We start from the raw sequence: 15,754 nt of genomic DNA on the forward strand, positions 1-15,754 counted from the left end.
GTGCCCTGTGCCCTGTGTCCTGTGCCCCCAGGCCCGGGCCCGGGCGGAGGCTGACCACTCCACCGAGCCTGGGAAGTGTTTCCAGGCCGCCCCCTCCCCCAGGGGGAGCTGGAGGAGGGGGAAGTCCCGCAGCTGGGGGGGGGCAGCTGGAGTTTTTGTTGCCCCGTGGGGCTGTGTCTGTCGTGTGAATGGCTGTGGGGAGGGCGGAGGGAGCAGAGGCTGGCCAGGGCTGAGGCGGCCCGGGGATGCCCGCCTTGTCTGTGTCCCAGTGAGTCCCCAGTGCGTCCCCCGCCGCGTCCCATCTGCTGGGTGTCGCGCTGGTTGCTGGGTGAGCGCCCCACCGGGCTGGCCCGGGCCTGCCCTCCATGCCCGCCCCCCCCGCCCTCCGCCCCCACGCGGGAGCCAGGGACCCACCACTCACTTCGCCCTCCCCTCTCGGCCTCTCCACCTGGCGGGCAGGCCCTCACCAGCCTCCCGGGCAGCCTCGGGGCTCTGCGGCTGCAGGGCGGGGGCGGGGGGGGGCACTGGGTGAAGGCAGTGCTCATCCCCAGCCCGGGACACCCCCGGCCTCCATGCTGCCCCTGGGTGTCTCTGCAGCCCCCACCCCTCCCCCAGGGCGGGGAAGGGCCCCTCAGACCCCGGCCAGCTCCAGGACGGGTGACAGGCAGCTCCCGGGGAAGGAGGGAGCGAGGCTTTGGAAGTCCACCCGACGGGTGGTTCCAGGATGTTGTCTGACTGCCGGGTGTGATCTTGTGCCCCCCCCCCCCCGTTGGCGTGGATTGCTGCGACAATCTGAGTTGATCCGCAGCCCGCTGTCGGGGCCTTCTGTGCCGCCTGGCATGGGGGGGGAGGTGCCAGCCGACGGCAGACGGTAGCTTGCTCTCGTTCTCCGTGCCCCGCTGGCATCTGGCCTGGTCCTCCCCGGCGTCTGCCCCGCAGCTTGGAGGGCGCGGCAGGCTGCCCCTTGCGTGGCCTGGGTGGTCGCACGTTTGGTAACGCTGGCTGTGCCTGCGTGGCACTCCGTGCGTCCCAGGAGACAGAGCAGCCCGCCGTGGACAGCTGGGCCACGGGCCGCCACTGAGTGCTGCTCCCCTCCCAGGAGACAGAGCAGCCCGCCGTGGACAGCTGGGCCACGGGCCGCCACTGAGTGCTGCTCCCCTCCCAAGGAGAGCCTCCTTCTGTCCCCAGTTCCCCCTGGAAGACACGGCTGTCACTCACCAAGAACCTCAGGGCTGTGTGTAGCGCAGGAGGGCGGGGCTGGCGTGGGAGGGGGTGACAGACTGGATGGGGACAATAAATATGGCACCTAGCGTGCTGAGTGGTAGTTAGCTTAGCGCAAAGGAGACAAGTCGTGTGCAGGGGTGCGGGGAGCTGGAGTCTGGGGGCTTTGTTAAGGTGGCGGGAAAAGCCCAGGTAGACCCTGGGGGGGGGATCTTCTAGCCAGGAGGAGACTGGGGGGCCAGCCGAAGTCAGGAAGGAGGAGGGAAGGGGGGGTGGCTGCAGGTGACTTCAGCCCGCAGGGGGAGGAGGTGGTGCAGGGGAGGGGCGGGGCCGGGCTCCCGGGGCCTGGAGAGGGAGGCGCAGAAGGAGCTGCTGGAGTGTTGGGGTGGTCCCCGAGAGCACCAGCAGCAGGTGCACATGTCCCGATCACCTCATGCCTCCCCTCCGGTGGGGTGTCGGCAGACGTACACTGGACACGTTTGGATCTCGGTGAGTGAAGTCACATGGTCACCCGGGCTGGTTTTCCAAGCGTGTGGTCCCCAGTGTCAGGGCCGGCCGGCGGAGCTGGGAGCCGGGCAGGGCAGCCCCCCCCGCCCCCCCCCCCCCGGCCTCTGTGGGGGCTGCGGCACTTCTGGCACCGCCCTGGTTTACACAGACGTTACCCTTCACACAGAGCTCACTCTGTTCGCCAGGGTGATGGAGCAAAGGTTCACTTCGCCTGGAAGCCTCCGGCGAACAGCTGCACTGAGGAGCGGAGCCTCGGGCGCGGAGCTGGGCTCTGCTTCCCCAGGCCCCGTGCCGACCACCGTGCCAGGACCCTGGCAGGGAGGAGGGAGGGTGGGAAGGAAGGGCCAGGCATTCTGGAACATTCTGGGGGCAGGAGCTGGCAATGGCTGCTGTGGATGAGTGGGGCTGGCAGAGCCCAGGGGTTTCGGGCTCTCACCTCCTGCTGGGTGGGGGGGGGGACACGTCTCCTGTGGTGCCTTGGGAAGGGACGGTGCGGCTGGACATGAAACCCCAGAGAGGGTCGGGGCTCCCAGGCCGGGCGGGGCCCCGTGAGCTCTCCGCTCTGGCAGTCCGCTGGCTTGCACGCTTGGACTGGAACACCAGGCACCGGATGCACAGAGGTAGAGGAGAGCTGTGCTCTTTGGCTCAGTCTGCCCTCCACGGGGGTGCAGAGGGGAGAGCCGGCCGCAGGACCCCACTGGCGTTCGGTTTACACACCACCAACCTGCGTGTGCCGCTTCAGTAACTACACATCCTTGTCAGCAGAAAGGCGGAGTCCTAGCCAGGTCAGAGGACGACCCAGCCGAGCCGGCCGCATCTGTGGTCCCAGACTCCCGGGCTCCTGTCCCCTCCGTCCTGAGGAGGGTCCCCAGGGGCTGGGCATTTGGCTTGCCCCAATGTGCTGCTGTTGTACGCAGCACAGACACCTGCACGTATACTCAGCCGTGGCTGTCACTGGACGGAGGCCGGCCTCACACTCTCCATCCTCCTGCCTCGGCCTCCTGAGTGGCGAGATTGCGGGCCTGCACCGCCCACCCCCAGCTAGCCATTCGCTCTTCTGATTGGATCGTTTGTTTTTTCCCCGGTGGTACCTAAGAGCTGACCTCGGGGCTTTGTTTGAGCTTGCTAGGTAGGTGCTCTGCCATCTGAACCACAGCCTCCGTCTTTTTGATGTCGTTGCCTTTGAGATAGGACCTCATGTTTTTGCCTGAGCCGGTCTGGACCGTGATCCCCTGTTTCTATATCCCGGAATACTGGACGACAGCTTCGTACCACCATCGTTGAGGTTGACCTTAGTTGAGGTCAGGTCTCCCTAGCTTTTTGCCCAGGCTGGCCTCAAACTTGAGATTCTCTCGATCTGCCCCCTGGGCACCTGGGATCACGGTTATGAAACAGGGTGCCCGGCTTGGGGGTCACTGTTCTTTAGAACTGCTCTCAGAAGCAAGATTTGTAGGTGCTGATGCACTTTGCGAAATTTTGATTCTGCAAAATGTCTCCTTAAGTGGTTAATCAATTTATCATTCTCCCCAAATCATCAAACGCTAGACACCTTTGACTCCCAACAAAATAAGAGCACTCGATCCTACTTACACTTTCAACTTCAAAAGGGAAAAACCTTGTTTTGATTTTTTTTTAATCTCCATCCACAAATGAGAAAATATTTGCCTCGTGTTTCTTGGCCATTCGTGTTTTTCCAGCGGATTCACGAACTTTGCCAGTGATTCCATTTTAAAATCTTTTTCTTATTGATGTTGATAAGCTCTTTTTTTTTTAATAGAAAAGCTGGCAACCTTTTGCTTTTATGTGCTTTACACATATTTCCTGGCTGTTGTCTTTTAACTTCACGCCCGTTACTCGCCGAAGGTGGTTTTGCGTGTTTTAACTAATCAGAACTGCCCCACTTTTCCTGTAGCTGTGCTGGGTCTCTTGTCAGCTTAGGAAGGAGATGTCACTTAGAATAGAAAACTAAATGAAAGACGTGACCTACATTTTCAAAGACCGAGCTTGGCTCGTGACACTGGCCTCATTGCTGGAGGGAGGAGGGTGAGGATCAAGGACAGAAATTAATTCAGCCGAGGGACAGCAGGGGGGAGGGGGTGCTCGCATTTGGTGACACAGCTCACAGGTGTTTTTACCCTCGGGCCTTCTGTGCCCGCTTGGGGGCGTGGCCTTTGTGGCAGGGGCGTGGTCTTTGTGGTGGGGGCGTGGCCTTTGTGGCAGGGGCGGGGCCTTTGTGGCAGGGGCGGGGCCTTTGTGGTGGGGCGGGGCCTTTGTGGTGGGGGCGGGGCCTTTGTGGTGGGGCGGGGCCTTTGTGGCAGGAGCGGGGCCTTTGTGGCAGGGGGCGGGGCCTTTGTGGCAGGGGGCGGGGCCCTTGTCAGTCAGGCTGTCCGTGTGGACCCAGGCAGCCCCTGCCCTGCAGTCCTGACCCTGATGGAGTGGAACGGACGGCGGGACTCTAAATGTCTCCCCCCAGGTTGTCCAGTGTTGTGTTTGCTTTTGTTCGTTTTTGTTTTTTGCCGGAAGAGGGGACAAGCGGGAGCGTGGCGTGAGAAGCGGCTTGGACAGGATGGCTGGAGCAGGGCCTGGGGCCCCTTGGGGTGAAGGCTCCGTCGGGTGACGGTGGCCGTGTGGAGGGAGGATGAAGTGTCATCTACAGGCTCAGCTCCCCCCCCCCGACTCCCTGGAGGGTGTTGGGGGGCCCCTTCCCACACCCCCAAACCCTGGGCCGCCTGTGTGGTGCTTGCACCAGGCCCTTGGGTGGGGCGGTGACCCGTCCTGGGCGCCTCCCATCAGAAACCCCACCCCTGCTGGGGTCCTTCGGGGTGGGCCTCTCTGGAGGGACCTGGGAATTGCGGGGGGGGGGGTGGTACCTGTCTGATGCTCTATTCTCAGTCACCCACAGGTCACGGTCTGAGAAGCTTCTGGATTCCGAGTCAGTGCTGAAGCTGATCCAAGATCCCAGTGTCTCTTTGCCTGCAGGATGAGCTCATTTCCTGAAGGAGACTCGGGTCCTAATTCTTATGCAGATGCACACCACGCTGCACTGTTAGAGCGCAGCTCCCCCCCGTCACTCAACCCGGCTGCCACCCCAAGGCTTCTGAAAGATGCCGCGTGCAGCCCAATGCGGGGAGCTCACGCCTGTAACTCCAGCTACTCGGGAGGCTGAGATTCCAAGCAAGCCCAGCCAGAAATGTCTACAAGAGTCTATCTCCAACTAACCAGCAAAGTGCTGGCGTGGAGGTGCGGCTTACGCGGTAGAGCACCAGCCGTGAGCAAAAGCATGAGGTCCTGAGACGGGGGGCCGGTTGCTAGTTTCAGGGCCAGGGTTTGTGTTTTTTCTGAGTGCATGCTTCCTGTAATTTGTGATCGGTTTCTAAGCTCCGCCTGTCCACAGGAGCGGGAAGCCCAGTAACCCAGCGCCGGGGTGTATGCAGGGAAAAGGTCACAGCGCCACAGTGCTGGTGTCATGCACACCCCGCCTCTCCCCCTCCCTGCCCTCTGCGTGCACGGAGCCCTCTCTCCCGATGGACTCAGGGCCGTGTGCGTGGCAGCCCTGGGCACAATGCCGCGCCTGTACCCGGAGCACCCCCGTGCCTCGGGAGCCAGGCCTGAGGCCCCTTTAAAGCAAGTGAGCCCCGAGAGCAAATCTCTGCGGCCACCCCAGAGGGTCGTAATGGTCTCTCCCTTCAGAGCCAGCTCCCGGGAATGGTGCCCGGCGGTGGGGAGGGGCTGCCGGGAGGCTTCGCTGGTGAAGGAGGTTGCCCAAGGCACAGAGCACCCCCCCCACACACCCAGAGGGGAGCAGGCCTCTGCTAACCACGGGCACAGAGCACCCCCCCACACACATACACCCAGAGGGGAGCAGGCCTCTGCTAACCACGGGCACAGAGCACCCCCCCCCACACACACCCAGAGGGGAGCAGGCCTCTGCTAACCACGGGCACAGAGCACCCCCCCACACACACACCCAGAGGGGAGCAGGCCTCTGCTAACCACGGGCACAGAGCACCCCCCCCACACACACCCAGAGGGGAGCAGGCCTCTGCTAACCACGGGCACAGAGCACCCCCCCCCACACACACCCAGAGGGGAGCAGGCCTCTGCTAACCACGGGCACAGAGCACCCCCCCACACACACATACACCCAGAGGGGAGCAGGCCTCTGCTAACCACGGGCACAGAGCACCCCCCCCACACACACCCAGAGGGGAGCAGGCCTCTGCTAACCACGGGCACAGAGCACCCCCCCCCACACACACACATACACCCAGAGGGGAGCAGGCCTCTGCTAACCACGGGCACAGAGCACCCCCCCCACACACACACACCCAGAGGGGAGCAGGCCTCTGCTAACCACGGGCACAGAGCACCCCCCCACACACACACCCAGAGGGGAGCAGGCCTCTGCTAACCACGGGCAGAGCCGGGCTCGCGCAGGGCCGGTGCCGAGAGCTTTCGAGAGCTGTCTCCCTGGTGACCAGCGCCCACGCTCGCTCCCCTGACATTTGTACAGGAATGGCTCAGTCGCCACGCTTATGAAACACACGGCGGGGGGCATCCCTGTTGCTTGTAAAGTATGAGCGACCCCCCCCCCCCCGAATACACAATAGGAGCAGGTGGAGCAGCCACCCGGATGGGTCTTACATGAGCATCTTGGGGTGCATCTTGGGGTGCGCCGGCTCCCGGCCGTGGAGTGAAGAGGGGAAGGAAACGGGACATTTGGCTGCTGATTGAGGGAACGTTTGCGTTCTGGAGGAAAATAGATAGGAGCTATTCTTCTGGGAGCCTCCCGGGGCAAGTTCGAGCGGGCTATTGATGATTCCATAAAAGAACACCCCCCCCAATTTGTTTGGCATATTAGGCTGCCTTCCACTGCTAGGGGAACGATCCCAGCTCTGATCAAGTCAAGCCAGGCAACGCTTTGACTCACTATGGAAAAGTTCCTATGGCTTTAGACGCAAGAAGGCTCCGGGAGTCAACTCTGTCTGTCTGTCCGTCTGTCATCTGTCTGTCCCTCCCCATCGCCACCACGCATGCACCCCGGGTGGCTAGCGTTCCGGTTAGCTGGCTGCCCAGACTCAGGTCCTGTCGGCCTCTGAGGAAGAAAAGGAACGTCTGGAGAGTTTGGGGAGAGATGTTTGGGGAGACCCCTCCCCGGGGGGGTTCCCCCATGTTGGCCGTCACACAGGACGTGCCAGCGGGGACAGGGCTAGGGCTCACAGGACGGACCTGCGCCTAGGCCAGCCCGCCCTCCCTGAGTCAGGCTTCCTTGCTCGTTATGTATTTTAAACGAATACGGTATTGAGGACTGTTTCTGCTCCCTCTCCGTCTCCCTCCTTGACTCCTGTCCTCCGTGGAAGGCAAGGGCCGCTCAGCCCACGCGGGAGGAGGGGCCGGCCGTCACGCTCCGAGGGGGTGGGGGGGGAGGGCTTGGGATTCCGTATGGGAAGTCGATGGCTGTTCCTCCTCTGTGTCCCCTCAACCATTATTTGTGTCAGCACAGACTCCCGGGGTGTGCTTTGTGCTTCAGGTTCTAATCCAGCACCACTTGATGCTGTGGGTTCATGTGTTCCGCTGTTGGATGCTGGGAGTTCTCCGTGGGGCTCCGGCGCCTTTCCGCCGTGCCCCATAGTGCAGTTCCCCCTTTCTTCCCTTTTCCTCTTTTCCCTTGTCTTCCCCTTCCCCTTCTCCGTCCCTCCTCCCCCGCCCCCCCTCCCTTTCTCTCCTCTCCTCTCTGCTCCCCTCCTCTCCTCTCTCTTTGGAGCACGTATCTTTGGATACAATGAGGTATTCCAGATTGATCGTTCATATTGCTGGCACGGTCTACGCGTGTCATTTCTCCAGAGACCCCGAGTTCATTTTCTCGGAGAAGGGCGGGGGACCCTGCTGGGGTTGGAGGCCTCGCTGTGGGTTCCAGGCTCGCTCAGCTTGTAGTGAGAAGAAACTGTGCGTGTGCCCTGCGCCCACACCCGCACAAGCACTACCTGGGAGGTGGGCGAGCTGTCTGGTGGCCCCGTGCTTCCCCGTGTGTGACTCCAGCACTGCCCTGCCGCCGGCTCGGCGCCTCCCCAGCCAAGAGCTGTCGCTTCCGATCAGAAGTCAGGAGGGGCTGGGGCTGTGGCCTAGTGGGAGAGCGCTCGCCTGGCATGCATGAAGCCCTGGGTTCGATTCCCCTGCACCACATATACATAGAAAACGGCCAGAAGTGGCGCTGTGGCTCAGGTGGTAGAGCGCTAGCCTTGAGCAAAGAGAAGCCAGGGACAGTGCTCAGGCCCTGAGTCCAAGGCCCAGGACTGCAACAAAAACAACACCACACACACAGAAGTCGGGAGGAAGAGCTGAGCTCCGTGCTGCGGTGGTGTGGGAAGGAGGCTTGGGCCACCAGAGATGGCTTCGTGTGTGCGTGTGTGTGTGTGTGTGCGCGTGCTCGTGCGCACACCTGCCTGCGTGTACACTCAAGCTGCAGCGATCCCATCCACGAGCCCGTTCGGCACTCAGGAGAGCGGGTCAGAATCTCTCTTCTGGGCCCGGCCTTCAGCCCAGTGCAGCGGCGAGTTCGGAACGCGCACGGTCTTTCCGTGTGGGGAGGCACTCACGTCTCTCCGTGTGCCCCTCGGGGGGGGGGGGCGCGGTGTGAAGCGTCAGTCCTCCAGCCCACGGTGCACAATCAGCCCAGGGTGGGTGGCTACCCACTGTCCCCAGCCACTCTCGGCTCTCGAGTGAGCTCACTGGAAACTCTTTCCCCTGGCTGTTCTGTCTGTGCCGTGAGAGATGTCTTAATCATAAGCATGGGCTTAATGTCATTATGTGCACGGTAAAAAAATAATATCCGCCCCCACTCCCGGCAAATGCAGTTACTTGTCCTGCTTGCCAGCCCGCTCGAGCTCTGGCCTCCCCACCCCCCACCCCCGTCTCAACTTCAAGAAAGAAAGATAAGGGTACAGGAAATGGCACTGTAGGGGAAAAGAAAACCTCTCTGGGAAAGTAGGCGAGGCTTTGTTGGGGAGCCCCCGACGTGGCGGCGGCGTGGCGGAGGGGCTCGTGGTGTCGGGGACGCTGAGCACAGTCGCAGTGCTGCCTCCGGGGGCTGTGGTCCCTGGAGCTGGTCTGCAGGGCTCGAGTCTCAGGGAAATCTACTCAGGAAGGAAAAGAGCTGCTCAGCTCTCGGCTACACAGCGTGAGGATGGGCGAGGGTTCCAAGCCCTCCGCGGTCCGCTCTTCGCTTTCACTGCGGGAGAACGAGCGGTGCGGCTTGGGTCTCGGCGGGCCTTCCGCCGGAGCCGCCCTGTGCGTGGAAAGCTGTCCACTGTGCTCTCTGTTCTTGGGGATGGCGCTGGTTTGGAGCGGGAAGCGCCGAGGCCAGCGGGCAGGTGGACGCGCGTGAGGACGGACGTGGGGAGAGGCTCGGCTCCAGCTCGAGGGCGCTCCACGTCCCTGCTCGGATCAAGCGTGGCCAGGGCCACGGGGGCCCCGCTGCGTCAGGAAGGACGCTGGCTGGCCACACCATCGCGGGGCCTTCGTCACGGTCTCCAGATGCCACCGCGACATGCGTCCTAGCTCTGCACGGCTGCCCCGGGGGGCCTGGCTGGAAACGCCATTAGTGTGTGCGGGGCTGGGAGCTGTCCACGGGGCGGCCCCGGGGCTCGGGGGGTCCTCTCTGAGGACGGAGCTCTGTGGAGGGACGTGGAGGTGGACAAAGAGCCTCACCAGAGCCCGTGGGGTGGGAGGGAGCGGGGGGAGGAGCCCGGGAGAGCCAGGGTTGTCATGGCGATGGGTGATTGACAAGCCATTGTATGCTCGGGAAAGGGAAACATGAAAACCGCTGGGTGGGGTGGGGGGCCCCGTTCCTGGGAAGGAAGATGCTGCCGGGCCCCAGGCCGCGCTGGCTAACGGTGCCCGCTGCGGTGTGCGGGGCGTCCTGGCCGAGTGACGCCGAGCAGAGCAGGTGCGCGCGGTGTGCGGGGCGCTGCGGCTGCCAGCGGGGAGAGCCAGCCGTGCTGCTCGGGGTCACACGGGGTCAGCCCCCCTGCGGAGAACGACCACGCCCCACGTCAGCAGGAGGGCCGAGGGGCCCCTTCCCACGCGCGGGCACCGGGGTGCCGCGGGGCGGCCGGGCGTGCGCGGGCTCCGGGCAGCCAGGGAGAGCGCGACACCGAACTCGCAGCCCCGTTCACCAGCCGGCACGGAGCAGGCGACCACGCCGCACCTCAGTCATCCTCCTGGGTGGGCCCGACCACGTGCGTGCGTGTGTGCGTGTGCGTGTGTGCGTGTACACTCACCACAGCATGATCGGTTTATTTCTGGAACACTACCCGGGACTTGAACTCAGGTCTCATCAGCTTGCCTGCTCAGCAGCGGGGGCTCTACCCCTTAAGCCATGCCTCCAGTCTGGCATTTTGCTGGCTAAGTAGAGATGGAGCCTTGAGGACTTGTGTCTTTTTGGCCTGGGCTGGCTTCTGGGACACAACACGAGTCCCTCCCCTGGTGTGTGCTCAGACCGTAGAGATCCGCTGAGCTGCTTGCTGGTGGCTCTCCCGTCACCCCAGCCGCTCAGGAGGCTGAGACCGAGGATCAAGGTGTGAATGCTTTCAACGTCTCCATTTAATTCCATGCCGATTAAACTCCATGAAGACTTCGGATGGATTCAGAGGCGCTCGGGGCCCTGGAGGCCGGCGGGCGGGCGGGGGGCGTCACAGCAGGGTGTGGGAAGAGGAGGGCACCCCGCTGCCCTGCAGGGACTCAGAGCCTCCTGCCCCCGGGGGCTCCGGGGTATTCCAATTGCTCCCACCCTCTGAATTCTGCTCCCCGGCTTGCACGACCAGGAGCATGGATTGTCTCGTACAATCCGAAGCCGTTGAGGATCTGCGGTGGAGCCAGAGCCCACGGGGAAGCAAGGTGCTGAATCGGTGCGGGCAGAGCCCCTGTGCCCCCCCCCCCCCCCCCAGGCTTCCAGACCTGCCTGAGCCCGAGGAGCAGAGCGAAGGGGGTGCAGGAAGACCCTCGGCCTCGGGCAGGGGCCCACGGCAGCGCTGTCTACGTGCCGGGGGGGAGGAGGGGGTCACACAAGGAGTGCCCAGAGTTCCAGGCAGGCAGGCGGAGGAGCCCGGTGGTGGGCGGCAGGCGTGAGCGCATGAGCACCGGGCATTCTGGGAGGCGGCAGGCCGGCCGGGAGAAGAGGGGACCTGTGCTGGGCTGCTCGGTGCGCACCGCACCCCAGAGGCTGCGGGGAGCGGTCCTGGGGCACCGGCGGGCAAGGGGCGGGGGACCTCACGGACTGGGAACGTACGCGTGCCCTCCTCCGGGAAGGCAGGGTTTGTGGGGCGGGAGATGGGTGGCTGGGACTCTGAGCAGCGCCCTGCTCGGGAGGGCCTGGCGCCACCCGGACCCTCTACCCGCCCTCCTCTCGGTGCCGTGGGAGGCTTCGGCCCACTCCTGCACAGACAGCAGAACTCAGACGCTTCACTTCGTTGCAAAAACTCATCTTTAGGGCTGGGAACGTGGCCTAGTGGCAGAGTGCTTGCCTCCCATACATGAAGCCCTGGGTTCGATGCCCAGCACCACATAGATAGAAAACGGCCAGAAGTGACGCTGTGGCTCAAGTGGCAGAGTGCTAGCCTTGAGCAAAAAGAAGCCAGGGACAGTGCTCAGGCCCTGAGTCCAAGGGGCCCAGGACTGGCAAAAAAAACACCCAAGAAACAACAAACAAAACTCATTTTTATTTGATCAGAGGTGGACATTTGAGTAACGAGTTCCTTCTTATATTTAAACTCAGTTTACATGAATAAAATTGGAAAATTATAAGTTTCCTTTGCCAGGCTCTTGATTCCTATAGGTAAATATTTCAAGGTGTTTATATAAATTCAGCAGAGTTGATTTTCTTACAAGCATCTCAATAATTTTGATTAACAAGTCGAAGCGCCCCCAGTATCTAGTTATCTAATTATCTTTATAAACACAGCGATCTTCAAGTTCATGTAAGCTTCCAATAGTGAAAATTAATTTAGCAAAACCTCTGTGACATCCGACATCTAAATCAATTACTAATTTCAATCATATGAAAAAACCCAAACAAATCACACAGGCCTTTTAATGCTGGAATTATGAAGGTATGTAATACAATAAATATAATGATATGACATGATATACCATAATTACGATACCTAAAAATATACCACAAAATATAATGCCATAGATACTTATACTCTATATTAAGACCATGGGTTTTATTTCCTTAAAATTTCTGTACTTGATCCCAAATATCTTTAGGATTAAAAAGATAGTAGAAACAAACCCTGTAAGACAGCTATGGAAACAGTGATATATCCCCAAATTTGGGTGGAAGGGAAGAGCCTCGTGCAGCTGCCTCTGTATTAGACAGGATGCCGAAGGAATTACTTTAGGTGCACATTTGGACATAATGAGCTCTGTTTCTAGTCTGCAAAGCTCTATTTCTGGTCTCGATTTCAAAACAAAAGACATTCCTGTCAAGTGTTCTGCCTTATCTGGGCAAGGTGACTTACACCTAGAATCCTGGCTACTCAGGAGCCAGCGCGGAGAAAAAGTTCATCCAGCTCCATAAGCCAGTCACCTCAACCAAGAGAAAGCTCAGTGTGGGGCTGGGAAAGTAGAGTGCTAGAGGTAGAACGGCAGAGCGCTTGCCTAGCATGCACGAAGCCCTGGGTTCGATTCCTCAGCACCACATATATAGAAAAATGCAGCGCTGTGGCTCAAGAGGTAGAGTGCTAGCCTTGAGCAAAAAAGCAGCTCAGGGACAGTGCCCAGGCCCTGAGTCCAAGCCCCAGGACTGGCAACAAACACAAAACCAAACAAACAGCAGTCAGGAGGAAGAGCAAAATGAACCGTCACACAGCTACCTTGGAGTTAGGGATCTGGGGAGCACTTCGGCCCCAGAAGGGTGCCGTGTCTGACATTTTCACAGCTCCTGTCCCTGAAGCAGAGTGGGTGCCCTCGCTGCATACTGGGGGCTGCACCCAGCTCCTCTAGACACAGGAGGACCCACCCGAGAGCGGGCTGGCTCAGGGCTTCTGAGGCCTAGGTGGGTGGTGTCCAAACCGGGCGTGTCCGACCCACGCGATGGCCATACCGGGGCCCCCGTCTGCGGGTGAGGGGGCTGTGTCCTCTCTCTCACACACACGGGCAGCGATCAGTTGTAGAAAGACACCGCTGTAACGCAGGGCTGGCGGGGGCATCCGCTGTGTTCAGAATTTCACTTTATATCTTGCTGAGCACAGAACACAGCCATCTACTCCCCCCCTCTCTTCTTTTTTGGAAAAAACAGTATCATTTCCACGTGAAGAGCTATTTTAAGAACTTCAGGAAAAGTCAAGATTATAATTCAAGCCAAGATGCTTTTGTGGATCTACGCCAGACCTGGGTAAGAGCAGAGCCCAGGACCAGAATATTCCAGAGCTCTGCCCTCTTCATTTTGGAGTTGTTTTGTTGTTTTTTTTTCCAGTACAGCATGAGTTCTCACTGTGGAGGGCACCCCCCCACCCCGGGCATCTCCCGGAGAACCCCAAGAGCGCAGATGGCTGAGCCGGGCCTTGGCCAGGGAAACCAGCCTCCCGGAGCAGCCGCAGGTGCGGGCGGGGCCGCCCCTCCCCGCCCCAGGGGCCCCGGTCACCCGGGTCACCCCGCGGGGTGCGGTAAGTCAGGACTTCCAGCGATGCCACGGCCTCGAGTGGCTGGGCGCGGAGGCCTCGGGATCCGGGCCGGGTCACCGCGGCTTCCCTGGCGGAGGTTCTAGGGTGGGATAGAAAGTTCCAGCTCCATGGGGGAGACTGAGGCAGTGCATGGAGCGCGGACCCCGCCTGGGGGAGGGGCACGGCGCCCGCCCCACGGCACACACACAAGGGGGGGGTGCGGGGGGGGAGCCCCCTCTGCTCTCTGCGGGTCTGGCTGCCTGGTGGAGGCCTTCGAGGAGCCGGTGTGGCCGAGCCGAGCCGAGCGCGGGCGCAGTGGCCTGGGATCGTCACCCCCGCCCGCCCCCCCCCCCCCCCCGCCGCCCTCGCGTCCCCGGGGGCCGAGATCTGGGGCTGGCGGTGTGAAGCCAGCCGGGCACAAACGTCTGTGAGGCTCTGGTCCCCAGCGAAGGACCCAAGCGCCCGTGTGGCCGGCGTGGCGGCGAGTCAGCCTTGAACCGCGGCGGGGGCACCGCGCCCCGAGTTCGAACCCAGGGCCGGCACAGACGGACACAGCACCGTGTGCCTCCGTGTCCGTGGCGTGGAGTCGGCCATCGGCGCCCATCCCAAGCTGGCTCCCGGGAGCGGCGGGCGGCCTGGGGGCCGGGCTGGACAGACCGGCCCTGTGCGGGGAGGCGCGGCTAGCTCGCCATTGGGATCCCGGGGCTAGCCCATCTGCGCCCCGGGACACTCTGGAGAAAGCGGGGGGCAGTCCAGGTCTCCCCGTGGGCGCCTCATGCCCGGGGGCGTCCGCGCGGTCCACCTGGGTGGCCGGCGGCCAGCTCAGCGAGGCTGGGAGGCGGCGGCGGACTCGGGCGCTGCAGGCCCTCGGGAGCATGGAGGGGCTGCTTCTCTTCTGCGGGCGCTGGTGCGCGGGCTTTTCCCCCGTTCTGGCGGAGTCGGAGAGAGCAACAAAGCTGGGGCGGCCGCTCATGCGCACTTCGTGCGGTGGCAGCGAGGCCCTGGCGGTTCGGAGGCCCGGCTCATGCGCACTGCGGTGCGGTGGCGGCGAGGCCCTGGCGGTGAGGAGGCCCCGCTCATGCGCACTTCGGTGCGGTGGCGGCGAGGAGGCCCCGCTCATGCGCACTTCGGTGCGGTGGCGGCGAGGCCCTGGCGGTGAGGAGGCCCCGCTCATGCGCACTTCGGTGCGGCCACGGCGAGGCCCTGGCGGCGAGGCCCTGGCGGTTCGGAGGCCCCGCTCATGCGCACTGCGGTGCGGCCGCGGTGAGGCCCTGGCGGTGAGGAGGCCCCGCTCATGCGCACTTCGGTGCGGCCACGGCGAGGCCCTGGCGGCGAGGCCCTGGCGGTTCGGAGGCCCCGCTCATGCGCACTGCGGTGCGGCCGCGGTGAGGCCCTGGCGGTGAGGAGGCCCCGCTCATGCGCACTTCGGTGCGGCCACGGCGAGGCCCTGGCGGCGAGGCCCTGGCGGTTCGGAGGCCCCGCTCATGCGCACTGCGGTGCGGCCGCGGCGAGGCCCTGGCGGTGAGGAGGCCACGCTCATGCGCACTTCGGTGCGGCCGCGGCGGGGCCCTGGCGGTTCGGAGGCCCCGCTCATGCGCACTTCGTGCGGCCGCGGTGAGGCCCTGGCGGTTCGGAGGCCCCGCTCATGCGCACTGCGGTGCGGCCGCGGCGGGGCCCTGGCGGTGAGGAGGCCCCGCTCATGCTCATGCGCACTTCGGTGCGGCCGCGGCGAGGCCCTGGCGGTTCGGAGGCCCCGCTCATGCGCACTTCGGTGCGGCCGCGGTGAGGCCCTGGCGGTGAGGAGGCCCCGCTCATGCTCATGCGCACTTCGGTGCGGCCGCGGCGAGGCCCTGGCGGTGAGGCCCTGGCGGTGAGGAGGCCCCGCTCATGCGCACTGCGGTGCAGCCGCGGCGAGGCCCTGGCGGTTCGGAGGCCCCGCTCATGCGCACTTGGTGCGGCCGCGGCGGGGCCCTGGCGGTTCGGAGGCCCCGCTGGCTCGGCGGCAGCGGCTGGGAGCCTTGCCGTCTGCTCGCTTGCGCACTCCGGCAGAGCGAGCTTCGCCGCCGAGCCCGCGCGTGGCGACGAGTGCAGCGGCGCCCCGAGGGGGGCCGGGACCCCTGGAGTTTGTCCAAATAGACCCGGGGGCGGAAGCCCACTCGGCCCGGCCACTTAGGCCCGCGGTGCGCCCGGCGCCAGCTTCCCACGCGGCGGCGCTCGCTGCTCCGCAGGCCGGCGTGGCGGGGCGACGTGGGCGCAGGCCTGGCGGAGGCTCCGGCCGGTGCGGGGGGACGGGGGGGCCGGGGGGGGGGCGCCTGTCGGGGGGTCACAGCGAGGGCCCCCTCCCTGCTGCAACAAGGAACGTG

The sequence above is a fragment of the Perognathus longimembris genome, chromosome 5 (genome assembly GCF_023159225.1).
Source record: "Perognathus longimembris pacificus isolate PPM17 chromosome 5, ASM2315922v1, whole genome shotgun sequence".
In the NCBI taxonomy this organism is placed as follows: domain Eukaryota; kingdom Metazoa; phylum Chordata; class Mammalia; order Rodentia; family Heteromyidae; genus Perognathus; species Perognathus longimembris.